The sequence below is a fragment of the Copidosoma floridanum genome, unplaced genomic scaffold (assembly GCF_036245765.1).
Source record: "Copidosoma floridanum isolate Cflo_tuat_1 unplaced genomic scaffold, Cflo_Japanese_pri ptg000006l, whole genome shotgun sequence".
Taxonomy (NCBI): Eukaryota; Metazoa; Arthropoda; class Insecta; order Hymenoptera; family Encyrtidae; genus Copidosoma; species Copidosoma floridanum.
The window spans coordinates 25,088,225-25,105,784 of NW_028321883.1; the positions used below are offsets into that span (position 1 = coordinate 25,088,225).

At 39.2% G+C, this 17,560-nt stretch overlaps 1 protein-coding gene across 4 annotated transcripts in view; it reads right to left on the reverse strand.

The window, feature by feature from the left end:
- The window catches only part of LOC106640849 (very long chain fatty acid elongase AAEL008004), a 36,751-nt gene extending 20,820 nt beyond the window's left edge, over positions 1-15,931 (reverse strand). For 2 of the 4 annotated variants that reach the window (XM_089598517.1, XM_014355009.3), the window contains exon 1: positions 4,746-5,092. The gene's annotated coding sequence lies outside the window, so the exon portion shown is untranslated. Of the gene's footprint in view, positions 1-4,745; positions 5,093-15,598 lie in introns of those variants that run through there. The other 2 variants (XM_014355010.3, XM_089598516.1) reach the window with 2 other exon arrangements.
- Between the last annotated feature and the right edge of the window lie 1,629 nt (positions 15,932-17,560).

Here is a 17,560-nt window from a genome sequence, read left to right on the forward strand (position 1 = left end):
TCGGGAAAAATTGAGATTAGTGTTGATTACAACTGTAGGTCTTAAAAGAACAAGAAGAAAAAGAAGAAGGTAAGTGATTAATCGTACGATTTTCATCAAAGAAGGGTAAAAACGTTTATGTTGAAAGAAAGCCAAAAGTAAAAAAGAATAAAACGTAAAACTTGGTAAAAAAGAGAGACAGAAAAATCAATTTCGCGTAATAAACGCATCACGTGCAAGTATGGCTCTGGCACACTTTTTCTCGATGCGTAAAAGTAAAGGCGACTAGACGGCGAATTGCAAACATTCGCCTCCTCCTCCTCTTTGCGATCGAGTCACGAGCTGTGTATGTTGTATAGGTGCGACTCTCTGGCTCTTTGATCGCGAGGTCACTGGGCGCGACAAAAGAAAAAGTCAATTGCGGATAATGCCCACTTGACACGGGTGTGCAGGACTACAGACTAGGGCTACTTTGCAGATCTTCCAAGTGGTTTTCTTTTACCAAAACGGCGCGTGCTTTGCTACGATAGAAAAGAGCTTGATCAATGCACCGTACGGTTTTTTTCAAATTTAAAAATAAGGAAGTACAGCCTTAACTTCCTGGACATGTATTTTTACCAAAAGTATTTCATCAACGTCTGCTTCGGTATAGAATGGCTCCATTAAAGATAATGAGAAAATCTCGCAGAACGGCTCGGATGCATTATTCATAACTTGGAAATAATGCGACACGCATCTATGTGTGCGATGGCTTATCAATCGATGTGACGTAACGCAGCAAATCAGTGGGTACATAGGAAAGATTACCAAATCGGTCGTTCCGCGCGACGCATCGTGTGGGTAGTTTTACATAATTTTTCAAGCCACACGCAAAAAAGAAAAAAAAAAAAAAAAAGATACAGCCGAGAGATCCGGAAAGAAAAAACCCACTCTGTATTCTCATTTTTTTATTGGCCGATGAATTCCGAGGATTTGCCATGCAAAGGAGCAACTAGTTTGCAAGAGTAATTTTTTCTTTTTTTCTTTTACGTTCCTTTTAAATAATTCTTATGCGCTACTCGTTTTTGTCTTTGTTCAAAGAGAACATTAATTTGCAAGCTTGTTTGCTCGTTTCGTCTGCTCACACGAATCGGTAATCATCGAGCGAGAGAGCGATAATGAGTTTTGAAAATTTTGAGGATACGTCGCCTGACGTCAACAACGTTTTTCAATCGATTTTGCGGAATTCGTGGGGTGACAAGGTGTGGATGAGATTCTTCTCGTGAGAAATTCCGCGTGTACGTCGACGTGACGTGACAAAATGCGCGTGAAAAACGGGGGGACGAAAAAAAAGATCTTAGAACGGAAGAATGCACTCGTGCGCGTTTCTGCGTATCTATGAGGTTGACGCAGTGATAAAAGAATCTCAAGATTTCCTCGAGATTTTACGTGATAATTTTTTTTTTTTTTTTTTTCGAACATAAAGGATTTCTGGTTGGGCTAAAAAAAATATCAACTTCGGTGTACTTGGACTCGGGCGTGCATAAATCTTTCATGTAAATGTACTTTTTTTGCATCTAAAGCACGTTTCGTTGAAGCCAATACCTGTTTTTCATTAATTTCGCGTACTGGTCAATTCACGAACCCTCGAAATTTAGCACAAAAATTACTGCCTCTATACCCCGTAAACATGTCCAATTTTGCGTTCTTTAAAATTTTTATGACAAAATAGACAGTAAAATTTTGAGTGCTTTTGCATCACAGTGACTTTTAACTTTATGGTATAAAAAAAAAAAAAAAAAAATGGTCACCATCAGCACAGTAGTAAATCGTTGTTGCATGACGTGTGACGTTTAAGCTTTTGAAATAGTAATTTTTATCTCGGACATTGTACGAGTTTTTGGAAAAGTTGTAAACATCCGTGGTTCGTTTGCTTCCCTTTTCGGAATACAAATAAAGTGCTCGGGCACGGGTTTCCATCGGCTGTACTCGATAAATCGTCAAACGCGCGGAGATAAAGTGAAAGACCGACTACGACGACAACAATAATTCACGCGAGAAAACCAGGCGTGCCTGGTGTACACGAGTTCTGAATGTAAAATCCGGCGCACAAACGATTTTTCCACTGAATCACAACAAAGCTCTTTAGAACGAACCGAACGCGCATCACCTGCACGATTAGCACACCGGATCGACTATACAGACGTGGAATTGAAATTCCCGGGTTTACCATATTCCGCGAGTAGATGGATTTTTTTTTCTCCTTGCCCGTTTTCTACTCTTTTATATCAAGTAGCGATGCGCATCCGCGAATGCAAATGACCAACAGGACCTTGGGCGCGTTGTCGACGCTGATATCATAGCACAGATAAGTTGTGGCGATTGGCTGTTCTAAGCCAGAAAGTGGAAAATCGAAAAATCGGTATGGCTACACGGTGACAAAAAATTGGTCTTCGACCCTAATGAATCAATAGTTTTTATCAGTGCATTTATGTACAGGACAAAATTAATATACGGGTATACAAGTAACTATATAGTTGCACGTGCTCGACCTCGCTACTGCACTTTTTGTCCGTTGTTTTACGGTTTTTATCGATTGATTTTTTTAAGCGTTTTTTACGCACCATTTTGGCATGTCACAAGGGTTTTTTTGCTCGCATCTATGAGAAAAAAAAAAAAAAAAAAATTTCAACATATCTTTTTGTCAAAGATAACTAGTGACTTGTGTGTACTCTTCAAACGTGTCCAATTAACACGCACGAGCTCAGATAAAACGTCGAGCGAGTATTTAATAAGCATAATAACTGTATTATCATCGCCGATAAGAGAGTTGTTAGAATTTTCGATGTGTGTGCTTATACACATGCGCGACACCGAAACCAATAAGGTGCACCTAAATAATGTACCAATACCATTGGAAGCGACACTTTTACGAGCAGTGTTCTGACACGTCGGATACCGAAAACAAATAACTCATCGTGTATAACATTGCAGTCGTATTAGGAAAAAAAGGTCGAAATCCTTCACTCGGAAAATTATGAGTGCATATAAAGTGATTTCAAGAAAATTACACATTTTAAAAATTTGAAAGTAATTAAAATCATTTTAACGATTTTGAAACTTAAATTAATTTTTTTTTTTTTTCTTTAAAAAATTGAGGATAAAGGACAGCAAAGTAGACGGATTTTCCTACTTAAAAAAAAATATTTCTTGAAAAAATTAAAAAACTTTTGAATGACCGTGTGTTACATCGGATTTCAAGGCAAGATAAGAATAATTTGTTTTATAGCAATGAAAAAAAAGACCAGTTCCAAAGACGCAAAGGAAAAAAACTTGATTTTAATTATTTCCAGAGCTTTTATATATACTTATCGAATGATTATTTACTTGTGGAGTCGCTCATACTAGTTGGTACATACTAGTACGTACCAATACACGTTGCACAGAAAGACTCGGCGATCAGCTGCTCCCAGCTAAAGAGCCACTGTCGGTAGCGAGTTGTGCAATAACTTTGGCTCCTTACGTGCCTAGAAAATCGTATTGTGCCTAAGCAATCGAAGGCAAGTCAACTCGTAGAGTTTCACAAAAAAAAAAAAAAATGAAAATAAAAAAAATAAACACGAACAAAACTACATTTGACGGTGTGAAGAATTGTGCGTTACGCACTTTTTGTACAATTTGTTGAATTTCCCTTGTAACCCCACAAAGCTTTCGTGGTATCGGTCAGCCACCACATGGTTTTCCGATGACATTTCGAAATGTGCATTCCCTCAACGATAAGTATAGAAAAAAACTTTTGACACAACTTTTTTTTAAAACTAGTAGGCTACTTTAAATAATAAATTGAATAGCCCCAGCCCTACTGTCGGCGAGACATCGTGATTTAAAGTATAAATGCAGTATTTTTGTTTGCTTAAGCGAGAAGAAAACATGGTATGGATAAATTTAATTTTAAGGCATTTACATTTAACTTTTCCCATGACCTTCTATTATTTATAATGTAAAATTGCTTTATCAAGGATAGTTTTATTTTGAAAAAAAAGTTTTCCACTAGTGGCAACTTTTGAAGTTGGCTGCACTTGAGATGTTGCGGCAAGTTGTAAGAGTACCCGAGCAGGTGATACATAGACGTGGGTGCAGCGGCAACGACACCACCATCATCTCCAGCTACCTACAACGTTACTAGCACTCGCGACTATATCCCCACTATATGTATACGCTTGTATACGCCAGTGCTCAAGTTTGCGATGCCACGGGCACTCCTTTCGAGAAATTTCCTCTATACTTTGCACCCGAAACGAAACAACGAATATACGTATTCTTCTGATGGTACTTTTTTCTCATGGTAAGTACAACTATATTATAAATTTGTATACCTAACGATTTAATGTCGATGATGTTTCATAAGACAAACTGGACTGACAAAGAGTTAATTGAACACCCAGTCCAAAAAAGTTGGCGTTCGAACGACGATCGAAATGCTATTAGGCAACAGCAATTGTCGCGACGAGCAGAGCGCGAGAAGGTTGCACTGTTTTCTGACATTTGTATGCGACAGGCGTCAAGGCGTTTTCACGCTTTGGGAGGGTAAAAAAAACAACACAAAAACAATGACGGTAACAGGTTATAGCCAGTGGGGTTTTCTCGAGTGAAAGAGAAAAATCGACCTTCGCACCGTGCCATTTGCGAATTAGATTGATTTTCCTGACTCTGGCTGGAGATCACGTGCTTTGCGCGCGCGATTCGCGTACCGATCACTCGACTACGTAGATATTAATGGTCCTTACCGATTTCTCGTGCGCGTCGTAGTGCGACAAAGTTGTGCCCAAAGAGCGCCCAGCTGGAAAAAAAAAAAAAAATGTCTCAACGAGCGAGTCCACGATGGCACTGCGTATCCGTTGGGTGGTACATGTACACACGAATAAACGTCACTCGCGCTGCCGCTCTTCCGGAGCCGTGCCGGCACGTACGAATCAACTATCAGCAGGTAGAGCCGGTGCGGAAACTCGCGCGCTTCCTCCCGGAGTAAGCCGGGGATTATCTCCCGAGACTATAGGAGAGGAAGACTTTGGCGGGGGTGGTGCCTCGGAGGCTACCCGTGACGAATCGATGCAGTGGCGACGAACGAACCTGCCGGCGGCTCTCCTCTGGCGGGACTGTCGGGAGCGCGCGACGTGCATTGCTTTTAACCAACTCGCCATGTTGCCGTCCACCACCTCCGTCCGTCCGCTCGCCTCCTTCCTTTTCTCTCGGTACGTAGGTACGTCGTTTTCATCCATCTGATGTGTGGACACTTGCGATCTCCGCTTTTTGCCGAACGCACCCCTCGTGTCCTCCCCCCCCCCCATCTTGTTTACAACCGAGGAATCGACTTGGGGGACATGAGATGAGATCGGTGGTTTTCGCTGAAATACGGGTGCCGATTTTTCTTGGGAAACCAAAAGGATCATTATTTTAGGATAGTTATAAAGCTCGAGGTTCGACGGAAATTTTCACTGTCACTTTTTTTACTGGATGTAGTTTTCTGGGAAAAGTTTTGGGCAAGTACTTGAACAACGAAATCATAAAAACATAATGCGATCTCCAGTGGTTTTTTTTTTGTTTTGTTTTTAAGCATCTTTCATAGAGATACAAGAAATTTGTCAGTGACCTCAAGGTGTACGCGAAATGTTTTGGCTACGTATGTATGGAGTTTAAAATTTTTGATGGCAAAATCAGATAATCTTTGCGAATCGAAAAAATGAAAAATCAGCGCCGATTCGTGCGGGGTCTAATCAACCCAAGGTATCCGGACAGTCAAGTGTTAATGGCACCTGTACCTAGTGCGAAGCTGGCGACTTTTACGATCTTCTATTTATACTACATTTCCGAGCTCGCCTCTGGGGGATACACAAACTTCGATTGCAACATACGTTTATGATCTAGGTACTACTTTATAATTTTTTTTTTTTTTTTTTTTTAAACATCTATTTTGAAATAAAGTTGTAAAGTGCGATGCATCACCAAAGGACGTCTTTAGAATTAATCTTTGATAAAAATCTCCGAAAAAATGTGTACGAAAAAGTTGATGGACCAAATAAACATACGCTTATTCATCGCATCGATGACGAACGGCCCAACGCCAGACGAAAACTCTCTGACGTCTACACCTATGCATATTTCTAAAATTGCTATCATAAGCAGAAAAAAATACAACGCATCTCGTTGTATAGATAATTAGAAAAAAAAGCGAGAATCCAAATGCGCGCACGTCCGTGATAGCAATCGATGTCAGGACAACACCCGAAAGAGTGCGTCACCCGGGAGTGTCATCAATTTTTGCAGCTTCGTTTTTAACGACCCGAAAGACAAAAAACCACAACAGCGCGGAGAACTAAGCTAGGTTTTTGCAATTTTTTTCCCAGAATTCACGGTCAATGCCACAGTTGGGCAGGCAGGTTTGTTTGTGGATTAATTTTTTGCTGGCCGACTACTGCGAACAATTGTACCAATCGCTTCGATATTCGTACAGGTATATGCTTCCAAGTGGCGAAATACCATTGAATCAAATTGTGGTATTGTGTTATGATCATCGCTGGGTAAAATAGCGGGCTTATAATTTATTCGTTTGAAACAGAGACTTGTCCTTGTTTTCTCGGTCCAATGAAACACGAGCGAGCGATAAAGAACCGAACCGATCGATAATCTGTAACTTACGGTGAACTGTAAGGTGCAACAAAACACTATATCACCGAGTTTGTTAAGTTTTTTCAAAGCTACAAATTTTTCACGGTACGTAGACGAGTTTTTGCGATGGAAAAAGAAAAGAAGAAAAATTTCGGGACCAAAAAGCATCGAAGGATGAAACGATTATTTTTTTTCTAGACTTGCATTAAGCCGAACGGGGCGATCTAAGAGCGCAAGAAATAGTAGTTTTGTTTTCATCGAAAAGGATACAAAAGTAGTATCTATCCATCATAATCGTACTGCACTGGCTTGGTATTGTAAACAGGACACTTGGATGCGCCAAATAAATGCCTACACTTGTGTCTGGTCCCCTGGAACTGCTCATCGATGGTACAAACAAAAGTGCAAATATTATTCAAATCCATCGAGTTCAAGTTACTTACAGCAGCTCGAATTGTATCACGTACGAATAACACTTACAGCTGCAAACAGTCTTAAAAAAAAACCATGAATGCACGAACGGGCACGGATAATCACGCGAACGTAAAGTTATTGCTTAATATCGTACGGCTAAACAATTCGGGTGTTACATAATTTTCTCGGAGAGAACTTTTATAACACACATCCGCTCGAATTTATCTTATTCGAAAAGTGAGAATGCAGACTGCAATGAAAATCAAAGTTCGAGAGTAATGTTTGTCAAAAGAGCTCGCGAGCGTTGACATCACTCTCCTTTTCAAGAGGGAAAGACATACGTATCCTTGAATTTTAAAGAGAAAATAATACAGAAACAGCAGCCTGGTTGTTATTAAAAATGGCAGTGGTGCAAAAAACACGCATATATATATATATACGATATTTTACGGGCTTATACCCCCCAATAAGAGAGTCGTTGAAAACATCCACTCAGTGCAACAGCACTAATAGCAAACGCCCACGGAAACAAAGGACAATTTGTTATTGGGCAAGACTCGCGTAGCATTCTCCCGTCAAACAAGGGTAAAAAGTACATCTTGCGAAATTTAGAGGCTATTAGTGTAAGTATTAAAATTGAATGCAAATTGTGCCACTGCCCTGGTAAACAATAAAAAACAACAATAGCAGTAAGTAGCACATCTATTGCAGATAATAGATATGGGCATTAGTGTCCTGGTATTTCGATATTCCTAAATTTTCTACAGCAAGAGACTTGATATGTTGCGAGCCATTTCGTGCAATCGAGTATAACAATCATCGCCATTATTTGGGTATTGCAAGTATGTAAAAGAATGTTTGAACAATCAGACACGGTCGGATCGATTTTCGTAGGAAACATAATCGTTTGAAATACATCGCATACGAGTGGGGACACTTGTAATGATTTTAGGTATTTTGTCAACTCGTTTGAAACACCTGTATGTATACGTAATACGCAATTTGATCGCATATTATGTCGCGATCGGTGATAATGAATTACTGCCATTTTATTACCACTTTTTTGATTAAGTTTGGGTACGCGTATGTGTCATACGTACATATAATTTATATACTTGATTCGGGCAAACTGTCTCTTCAATCGCGGCGATCGTTCACCTTATACGATTACATCTTACTTGAAATTAAACGGACAGATGAGATCTACAGACTGATCTGCACGCGTGCCAATAATACCTGCCGGCTCAGTAACCATCGACGCGCATTACATGTGCGATAATCGCGTAAAAATCGTTTACCGATTTTTACCGATATCAGGTAGCTATATTACAAAGTGATGCTTGAAAATTTTGCAAAAGGGTGTGGCTTGAACAATGTCATGTGCTAAACTGTAAATCCCACGATGTGCGATTGCTCGAAGGTCGCAAGTTTTATGTCCACGTATATAAGTAAGCAAGAAAGAGCAAAGATCGTCAGAAGAGTGGGAGAAGGAGGAGGACAGGCGCACGTTTGCTAAGCAAGGATTTTTGGCCAACAGCCAAAATTGTCGGTGCTTCACGGACGAACAGTACCGTGTAAATGGATGCGCCTACACGCCATATTATACACGTTGTTCATATTCACTTGTTATTTCCTCTCTTTCCTTTGCTGTTAATTTACACGGACATCATATGACGTTTCAACCGATGCTGTGTTGTAAAATTCATGCCGAGATCTGTCTTTTGTGTCACCTATTCGTTTAAATAATTTCATATTTTTACAACTTTTGTGGTTCATGTACTATAAATTGTAATTCAAAGAGTAAAAAGCAATTATACCTAAAATCACTCAATTGAAAATGGTAGACATTGATACAGAGCCAAAATTTAATTGTGATGAAAAATATCTGCGATGAATCAGCAAAAAACTATATCTACTCGGATTCAACAGAAACATGCACTTATAGCAGAGGGTTTATTGTCATTGTGGTCTATTAAATTCCTTTATTTTCTGCATCAAAGCGCGCAGTGGGTAACCACGCGTATGAATAATTCATGCACAAAATCAGCAACTACTTGTCGAGCTTATCGTTACCTTTTTTTCCTAAATCCAGCAATAGTATTAGTAGGTAACACGAGGGTGTCTTTTTCTAAAAAATAAAAATAATACACCAGTACTACTGTACCAGAACATATTGTTTTCTGTATAGCAAGTTTACGAGTTTATTAGAACTATTACATCATGCTAAGAAAAATCGACAGTATCGTCAACCTCAATGATGTCGAAAAAGTAATGGTAATACCGATTTTTGCGCTCGATCCCCCCCCCCCTTTCGTGCAAGTAAAAACAAACGCAAAAAAGAGCCAGTGTACTTAGTTGTAGAGTAGCTTTCGCATGGTCAAAGCGACTGGTCAGAAAAAGAGAGAGGTGAATAATCCATACACCGCGCGCATGCAAGGCAGTCTAGGCAACGAGACAGTATACGTGTAAAATTGCGGGGGACGACTCATTATGTCGGAGGGGCGTAGGGGAGGACATTTCGCGAAACTACAGCACACGACAGCTGTTACAATGTATACTTATAATATAATATATATATATAACTACTCACTGCTGTGGTGCCGTCACGTTTATATCTAGATATACCTATCCGGTCTGTATACATATATATCTAGTGCATATAGTATACATACGAGACGAATGCAGAAACTGAATCATCGACCAAAATTTTTTTAAATCATTTTATCCGTTACTTTATACCGATCGCGTACGCATGTGTACCTGTATACCAGCGAATATCTTTAGATGCTTCCCGAAGACTCCAAAACGAGTTTCTATTTTTCTCTTTTGAAGCGCGAAGCGAAGAGGGAATTTTGCGAGGAAAAAAAAAAAAAAAAAAGAAAAGAAAATAACGATTTTCAGCTCGAATTCTTTTGTTTGCGGTAAAACCGACTGGTTCTCCGCTAAAAATATCGGCGCTCGGGCACGCGGAATTATTTCTCGGACGTTCGCCCGAGTAATCAGGTTCTTCTACGACACAAGGTATTGTTTTTCGAGAGAACTCTGCGCCACTGCCGTTCCTTTTTTTTTTAGTACGCCTCTTGTTTGGACGAATTAATTTGGAGGAAAGTAATGTTTTAATAAACCCAAAGTGAGCTTGGACGGTGCTCTAACTAACTTTAAAAGCAGCAAATCAACCCCTGTAAAAAAAAAACAGCGAGCGAAAAGACCTATTCATTTTTTCACGAACTCACTTCACGTCCTGCTGGCCTTTTTGCACTAACCACCCGGGGTCTGATCAAGATTGTTTTTTACTACTGATGCGAGCGAGACTGCAAGAATCAAAGAGTTTAGGTTTGTTCCCACCAGTTCCGTAATATGGTCACGTCACGGAGGTCACAGCTATCACAGGAACCAACGCACCAATAGTTAATTAATAAAAATGCCGAGCACATGCCGTGCAAGTCGTGTAATTTATTCCGATGATAATTAAAATGATAGGACGAAAAAGTTTACTATTACTCTTGTTATTTATTGTACGCAATCTAATGTCTGTATCACATATGCAACATGTTTAATAATACAATGAATATGCCAAGCTGATCATTGTAACCATCAATCAATACCAATAACAAAAAATATATTAAATATTTCATTGACATAATAATAAAATGAATGACGTATTTTTGTTGGTTAACTATTTTTAAGTTAATTAGTAAGCTATTGTATGCCAACCATGATGAAAGGAGATGTGATACGTATACTTGTGTGCGATGTAATTGATCAGGCAAGTAAATTATTGGAACAAACGCCCGGCTACCGCTTGCAACCGGCCTAATTGATATCAACTTACAATCACACAATGTACCAAATATCGTATTTCGAAAAGTACAGCTATTTCGTATGAATTCGTCACTCAAAGCATTGAAACACACCTCGTATACGTATACAGAACCAAGCTAAATCGCCCCAGGACAGTATTATTATTATTATTATTATTATTCCTCTCCCGTATAATTTGCCACACGATCGCAATTGTTTCTACACACCGCGTCGTGTCGTTATTACTTACAAAGCCATAGTTGATTGCAACTTTGTTCGCACAACGTGACGTTAAACAGTTGTTATTTTTCCACTACACGATAGGTCGGGAAAAATCGAGATGCACCATAGACGAGCGTGTTAAAATATGTCTTTGCAGGAGACATTTCTCGTTACCGTTAAACCGCAAATTGCGCTCCTCGTGAACTCTCTCTGTCTACTTGGGACAATCACTTGCACGTATGGACGCAAGCAAAAGAGAGTATTGAGCAAAGTAAAGTGAAATAGCAATAAAATTGTTTTATTGCAACAACGAACCCAACACGTCACATTCTCCTTCCTCCAACATTCCATCACTTGTAGGATTACCTCTCTTTACGATACTCCTCCTGCGAGACCTTACACATGGAGCATATTATATACAAGTGAAATGCTGATGCATATACATACAGTAAGTTACAATACACAAACGGCGAATGTGGCACTGCACGTCAAGTCGAGAGATCGAAAAAAATCGGTTGGAGGAGCGTGAGCATTACGATGTTACGGCATAATTATACTCCATACTATATGTGGAGAGAAAAAGAATAACAGAGTGGTGTGTTGGAGTATTGCATAATACACCGGATCGAGCCGTAGTTTATATATGCAAACCCATGCACACCAATTAACATGCACCCGCAAGAATGCCATGACGAGGCATTGACTTACCGGGGATTCGCCATCATTGTAATATTATACGCGAACATCGGTGAGATTTTTTTTTTTGGGGGGGGGATGGTTAGATATTGGTTAAAAATTATGCTTTTCTGAGATAAAATTTTCATTAATATTTTTTGAAAATTGCGTAAATTGTACATACCAGAGGCACCCAGATGGAGGAAAATTCGATTATTGTAATGTAATTCATCTTTTTGAAAATTTATTAGAGAAGTGTAATTTTGTCCCTCGAAAATTTACATATTTATTACAAATCCATAGTAATACATTTAAATCAATGATTCGCTTTTTTGGATTTACCATACCTCTTAAAAAAATCAAGTAATTGAAGATAATGTGGTAATATCACTAATTGTGTTCTCAAAATCCAAAGTGTCAAAACACTTGTAGTACACAAAATATCAGTAAGGGATTGAAAGTATAGAGTTTTAAACATAAATAATTCAGAGTTTATTCTCTAACTTGTGTCTCTAATATATAAGTTTAAAGGTACGATTAAATCAATACAGAAATGATATTTTTTACGTATTTGTTCCGAAATAAGCCATGTGAAGATCATATGACACTATGTTGTCAGTGTACATATAAAAACAAAAAAAGAAAGGAACAATTGTTCTTTCTACAGTTGTGATGAATTAAGGTTGCAATTTTTTCTAACCCATGTTTACAAACATTACAAAGTCATGATTTATAATTTGATTTTCAACTACCAATTAACTTATCTTCAACAACGATATCATGCTGTAAAATAATAACGAAATAAAAAACGTACAGTTGACGCCACACTCACCTTTTCAACTTAAAAATCAGCTGTGCGTTAACTTTGTATTAAGTAACATAACGGGTACAAGTTTGTAAACAATACAACTCGTATAATTTTTCTTGTATTTTTAGTATATCCTCATTATTTGACGGAAAAAGATGATGTACATATACCCATAAACTTCTGTTTTATTCGTAGCACACAGGGAAAAAGTGAACGTTAGATCTAAAGCACTACAACGTTGGGTCTCCACGGAATTAGAACGGAAATCTGTGCTACACAAGTATATGTGGCATTAACGAGTTAAAAATTCAAATACCTCGAGCAAGACGTAACATTTATAGATAGTTGTCAAGTCCGTGCAGAATTGCGTATATCTATACCTACACCGTGTACGCACTGAACTCGATTCATAACGTTTCGCGTGTAGAAAATTTAAACTCGAGCGAAAAAGATGTGACCAAATTAATGCAGTTTCCAACTCTAATTGTATAAGGATAGTATTTTCTTTAACTTGAAAATTTAAAAACTGTAATTCCAAAGTGGCAAAGAAATACATGAATAAACTAAAACGAGCATAGAGGCGCTTAATCTTCATTATAATATTGAAGACAATAAGCATCTCAAGTGATTTGATTCCAAAGACAGAGAAAGTAGGGACACCCCCACTTGCTCGGAACTCGCCTCATTGTGCCGGTGCGGTCAATTATTCAAATTAAATTTATTTTCTCGCCAAAGCGAGGACTCGCTCGTTTCCGAGTACTCCAAACTTTGTCCAATCATTGAGTTGACATTAAAAATTGCTCCGTGCGACTGGCGCGTCCTTCGCTTGAATTGCAAAGTCAGTGAGTCTAAAGGAGTCGTTATATCGGGAAAAAAAACATCAAAGCCCCGTTTGATCAACACGATTTTCGCACCCCATTATCGAGAGCGATTTCCTCTGCAATGGCTTTGCGTATGTACGTGGTTAATATTCGATCGTAAAATCCGCGCGCACCTGACGTGGTATACGGCTATAAAAGTCCTATTCGAGGCAGTATAAAGTTCAGTTACGTTGGTCGGCTCATAAAACTCGCCCCGTCGAGACTCTTTCGATTTGAAAATCAGACGGCTTTTTGTTTGCTTATTAACGAAAACATTCAGCCGGCGTTAATTGGATTAACTCACGCGCGACTCTCATTGATTCGAAAAACGATTTCGCGCCTCCCCCCAACCGCCGGAGGCTCTCATGCCGATCCGGGTGTGTCATGTACCGTACGATTCCGTAAAATCTCAATGGCTGTACTTCCGCGCTAGTGTCAAAAGAATAAAAAAAAAAACGATCGGTCACGCGTCTTTCAATTTGAGAAATATGTATTTTTCTCGCCATGAGCGCGTGGATCGACGGCCTTGAACACACGCGCGTCAAAACTCATGAGCCCCCGATGTTCTGCACCTTATCATTATCGGCAAAACACTGTGATTATACACCGTGACTCTGGCAAGGTAACTACGGCGCGCATACATCATCGTCGCCGTCGCCACTATTTATCATAACTCCCTCTACTTTTCCATTTTACGTATATATATATACACGGCATCATTCGATAAGATAAAAGAGATATACGAGTCTAATTAATTAAGCTTCTACCTTCGAGAGATGTAACATACGTATAAGTAATACAGTTGCGCGTGCCAGGGAGACATATATATATAACTAGCTGACAGGGCCCTTTTATGTATAATACCTACTTGTGGGCGAATATCTGCAAACATTTTTTCGGATTACTTGTAAAAATTGCTGCCCTCGCTTTTAGTACGAGGTGTACTCGAGAGCGAGCAATGAGTATACAACACACGCTCACCACCAACCTATATACATACATTACTCTCCCCGTTATCGTCCTTATCGTATCGTCAACGTCGTTATCGCCTGTCTGTGTATATATGCTAGACATTATACACATGGTACAAGTATCTTCGTTTTTTTCATTCTTTCTCACGAGTCCCGATCTTGAACAACTCGACTTTTCCTTTCTACTCTCATACATGTACTTGTGCCCACTTATACGCACAATTCAAATCTATCGACGCCGTAAAAGGTATACTCATACATACACTTCAGGTATAAGTATATAATTATATTGCTCGTTGAGACGAAGCAAAGATTCGACAATTACGTACAAGTGCTCGTGATGGGTTTCGTTTTTAGTTTTTGGAGTATAGGTAAGTAAGTGAGCGTAGCAGCGCACACGGGGCTAGGATTTATTTTAAAATAAATATGAATCATCCCGTGTCATCACCATTACGCGTATGGAATCCAACGACCCCCCCCCCCACTGGGCGCAAGTTTTTTCCAGAGGGGGAAAGAGAGACACTTGAAATAGACGCACTCAAAAGCCCTCGATCTAACGCGTTCACTTATCATAATATTATATAGAGAGCGTCTTATGAGACCTACGGGGTTTATTTATATTTATACAGCTACCGAAGAGTTCTCGAGGTAAGTGTTTTAAATAGAAGGAGAGGCTGCATCGAGTGAGAAGAAAGTGTAATAATTCAACAGGCGGAAGTTCAGTCCGGGATGAGCTTTATACCCCTAACGCTGAATGAGCAGTGACGTAATTAATCCGGCGCAAGGTCAACACTCGCCTCGATCCGCAAGGATATTTACAAATGGGTGTGTGTGTGTGTGCTACAACAATCAATTATTAAAACTGTCAAGTATAACGAAAATCTGTCAGAATCCTTCATGGGGTGTATGGGTGTCTGTCTACTATATTCGCAACCTTTTTACAGATGATTAAAATATGGAACCATTTGTCCCTAAAAATGGAGCAGCATAACTCGACTTGTGCGATAAGAGTACAGAAACAGACGCCAGTTGGCAATGTATATTGTATACTTAGCCGCAGCTTTTTCTAGGTTATACAACACCGTGTGCACATTCATTACACACACACTGTCTGTCCAGTCTCCCCCTCCCCTTCTAACCCTTTCTCCCACCACTTGGCCGCCGAAGCTCCAAAAAAGCTCGGCCCCTTTTGTAATTTACATGCACTACTAGACGTGTATTACCTATATTCACCTGTTGCTCGAATTGTCGGGTACTTTTCTCACTTGAATAACGATGTCGTCGTCTTCGGGAGCACCTCCAAACCGGCGTAGGTGAAGAAAAAAAAAAAAAAAAAAAAAGTTAAGCAATCACATGTATTGCGTATACATATTTATATCGCACGCACGCACACTGTGTCCGAAAAATACTACACACTTTGGCGATGACTTAACGCGACTGGAGCCTCGACAACCCCCCCGAGGCCATTAAAATCAAAAAACTTGTGAGAAAAAAAAAACAATAAAAGTACATGGGTGCAGCTGATGGATAATACACGACGGTGTCAGATGGTTGGCTGTGTGTGCCGGTTAGTTGTGCGCCTGCCGACAGTGCATGCAGCCGACGAAAACGACGTCGATGGGACGAGGTAAGCGGCGAAGGAGGAGGAAACGACGCGCGCGCGCGCCAGACGCACACGAACCCTGTGTACATGGGCCAATTCACAAAAAATGCCATGGAAACAAATGCTTTTCAGATCATTTTGAAAACCATTTTTTTTTCCTCTTGATATTAACAGAAAACCCGGTTAAAAGTGCCATACCCATGATGCGTTTCTTTGTTTTAGTTTCAATTTTATCGGTGCGTGGAGCCAAAACTTTAATTTTTGTTTTACTTCAACAATACGCTGTTTAAAATTTGTCGATGTAAAATGCCTTTCCTTGTACTTTTGTATACTTAATTGTAGTAATTACGCGACGTTTCAATCTTTTCCATAAACTTTTGACGCAGTTACACTGTACGCGAAACATATTTTTATACTTGTGTACGTAGGGTGAAAGGTTCAACTCTTGGATACTTGAATGGGACCATTTTCAATTCTGAAGTGTATAGTAACAGTTTCGTTGCAAATATACGGAGTTCGTCTCAGTAAACCAAGCTTAACTTCAAATTCTCATTTGCGGCTTTAGAATTTAAGATGATGCTAAAATGGTAATCAACGTACTGCTAAATTAAAAAAAAATGGCCATAGAATTCGGTCGAAAGTTTTACAACTTGTAGGTACCTCGTATAATTATTATGAAACATTATGAATACTAAGTCCATTGAACACCTCAAATTTTTTTTTCTTTTTTCGTAAAATTTACCATATAGGCAATAAGTACAGACGAGTAATACACTTAAACCATACGCCATGCGTGTACACAGAGAGAGAATTATTATTACGTGTGAGGTGTATTGTTGTGTGTATATATGTATATGTGTATCGCACCGAGTATTAGTTGCACGTGCCCTGAGACCTGAGACCGACCGCTGCCGGTGCCGCAACGACGCCCGCGACTAAATAAATATATTATGCGCGTATCCTACCGACCGAGGGCAATACACTATTGCCGCGCCCATCGCTTCGCGGGGGGAGATAGAGTAAAATTACTTACTTACAACGCTCTTAAGTAGTGCCTTTTGCAAAATTTTTTACTGCTACGCACCACGATTCGTTTGTGAGATAGAAAAATTCGTTATACGTTTTTGTGGAACAATTCTAAGCTCGACTGGATACAAATATAATCAAACTTGTGGACTTGCAGACTGATGAAAAGCACGATTTTTGAGGAGGATCCAGGGGATATATAAAAAAAAAAATTTGTTACAAGAGTTCGCGAAATAATACTGTGCAATTTAACGAGTACATTTAATTGGTGTATAACTTTTGACGTGAAGCAAACTTTATCGTTTTGACCACGATTTTTGTTCGTTTTTTTACAAATAAGTTTAATATTTAGTATCAATCGCAGATAAAATGTACTAATTTATAAAGAGTTTAAAAATTCTGAATTAAACGAGCTTTTAATCATTGAAAAATATGTTTACCAAGAATCATACGACTGTTTGCTCAACTTGTTTTTTCGAATGATTGTACTATAGGTATCTAGTAGAAATGAGTATTAATTTTGCTAACGATAAATTGGGCTTATGATAAATGAAGT